At 46.9% G+C, this 2,418-nt stretch overlaps 1 long non-coding RNA gene across 1 annotated transcript; it reads left to right on the top strand.

Annotated features, from left to right (window-relative positions):
• The first annotated feature begins 549 nt into the window (after positions 1–549).
• Positions 550–2,167, top strand: LOC104864208. Its single transcript, XR_780795.2, has 2 exons — positions 550–1,103; positions 1,885–2,167. It is a non-coding gene; the product is annotated as an uncharacterized LOC104864208 (long non-coding RNA).
• Positions 2,168–2,418: the final 251 nt, after the last annotated feature.

Here is a 2,418-nt window from a genome sequence, read left to right as displayed (position 1 = left end):
GGGGGGGTATCACATGACCTCTCTAAGTGTCATTTTGGACAAAGTCTATTTTCAACAACCTAATGCTGGTTTCCTTCTGCAGGAGACCCTGTACCAGCCCCAGAACATGCAGTGTGCCCTATAGATGTGTAGAAGTAGAACTTACCCTACCTCAACCTCCCACCCATTGTTTTGTTCTGCTGTAGCCAGTTTCTTTGTTTTTAATTCTCAGGTCTTTGTAATGACCAGTCCCTGTGTCCCCCAAGCTCCAAGAGATACGAAGTCAGGCTGTCCACATGGCTTTCTTAAAGTCCTCTCTTGGGCTTGACTGAAACCAGGAGTGGTGAGAAAAGCAAGAACTTTTAAGTAAAATAGCCGGCCTTTCAGCTATGTTGGAGATGAGCTGGGTGACGGGCAAGCACTGACTGGCTTGGGACTGTGTTTGGGAATTAAGCAGTATAGATTGTTGGACACCTGCTTCTGGAGCATTCTCTTGCACAAGTAACCACATATTCTATTATATCTGGGTTTTTTAAATCCTTAGTCTTTATTCTTTTTACCTGTTTGACCCTTTTTAAAGTGAACCTATAAAATTTGTGCAGTAAGATATGACAAGACTTGTTTAAATTCTTGAGCAATTAAAATTGAACAAAAAATTCCCAGAATGCAAACCAGCAGTGACCTTTGTTTTTACATCCTCAGAGTACAATTTGGAAGTGCTCAAGTTGTTTGTACTGCAGTAATGTGCCTAGAACACTGTACTGAACTTTTCATGTATTAGTAGCACAAAGCTACACCCAGCAGGCCTGCCATCCAGAATCCTGAATCTCCATATTTATGCTCATGGGTCCACACGAAGTTGGTACAGAGGGTGTCCTGTAGGACACGGAATCTGCTTAGGAAGTAGGCCTGTGCTCACAGCTGTCTCCCTATGTCCAGACTGAACGTGTGCCACTGGAGCTCAGTCCTCGCCTGGAGGAGACCTTGGACTTCAGTGAGGTGGAAGTGGAGTCCAGTGAGGTGGAAGATTTTGAGGCCCGGGGGAGCCGCTTCTCCAAGTCTGCTGATGAGAGACAGCGCATGTTAGTCCAGCGTAAGGATGACCTCCTGCAGCAAGCTCGGAAGTAAGTTGATTCTGCAACCCTCATAGATATAAAGCCCAGGTCTGAAACCAGTGATTGAAGGACATTGTCATATCTAGCCCACATCTTCTCTTTTTAAATAGATGAAAAATTGGAAAACCATTACATGTCACCTAAAAACTCAGATTTCAAGCCTCTCTTGAAACAGCGGAAGATCCGGCCATGCTGAGCCTGACTGGTAACATCTGGTGGGCTGGTGCTGTTGGTTAGCCTTGTGGACCTCTGCACCCACACTTGCACAGACTGCTTATATGCCAGTGTTCCCAGCTCTATAGTAACTATTTTAATCTCTACAACTCTAAGAAAGAGCACTGTTATACCGATTTGACAGATGTACAACTAAGAAACTGAGGCCTGGGGAGGTTAACGGTAGCCTGGGCCTGGGGTCTGGCTTCCAAGACCTCCCTCCCTCTTTCCAGCCAGCATTGTCAGCACAGAGTGCACATCTGAGTGCCATGTGTTTTCCCATATGGTGGCAGCTAGCATAAAGTGCTTCTGTGAATGAATGTGAACTTTTTCTTTCAGTTCTTGAGGGACAGGACCAGCATTGTGTTTATCTGGGTGGGTTTTTTGCCCTATAGGCCCATGTCTTTGGGCAGGAGTGGGCAAAGGAGAGGGTACTGAGCAGCTGCTTGACCAGCCTTTCCTGGATCCTGGGTTAATCTGTCAAGGAGAAATCTCCTTTTCTTTTTTGCAGTGCTAGGGATTCTGTACATATTTCAGAGCTTCCCATTCCTATCATGTGACTCTTTGGTTTTTGTAGGCGATTCTTGAACAAAAGTTCTGAAGATGACACTGCCTCAGAAAGCTTCCTCCCCTCAGAAGGCACGTCCTCTGACCCTGTGACCCTGCGTCGGAGGATGCTGGCCGCTGCCGCTGAGCGTAGACTTCAGAAGCAGCAGAGGTCTTAGTACCTCCTCAGCTCCGCAACTTTGAGCCTGCGCCTGCCCGCCTGCCTGGAAGAGGCTGCCCTGGTTCTGCCTGCTGTGGGAAGAAGTGGGCTTGACTGCATTGCTGCTGTATAATAAAGCATGTGGTCTTAATAGTGTTTGGACAGCTGAGAAATTTAATCCTCCTTTGTAACACTTTCTATGTGATATTTCTCTTCCCTGTAGAAACACGCACATTTTAACTTTAGGCATGATCTCTTCTGGCATTGACTGGACTTCTTGGGGGTGGGGTGGGTGATGATCAAGAGGAAGTAGGTGACTGAACACCTGCCCACCGCAGGCTTCTTCAAGTCCTGCTGCCTGTATAAATCAGCCCATCCTCGTGTCCTTAGCTCCACATCTGTCAG

The sequence above is a fragment of the Fukomys damarensis genome, unplaced genomic scaffold (genome assembly GCF_012274545.1).
Source record: "Fukomys damarensis isolate Sample0158 unplaced genomic scaffold, DMR_v1.0_HiC HiC_scaffold_54939, whole genome shotgun sequence".
Classification (NCBI taxonomy): Eukaryota; Metazoa; Chordata; class Mammalia; order Rodentia; family Bathyergidae; genus Fukomys; species Fukomys damarensis.
The sequence above is the reverse complement of the archived record's forward strand: the minus strand, read 5'-3'. Positions and strand labels throughout refer to the sequence as shown.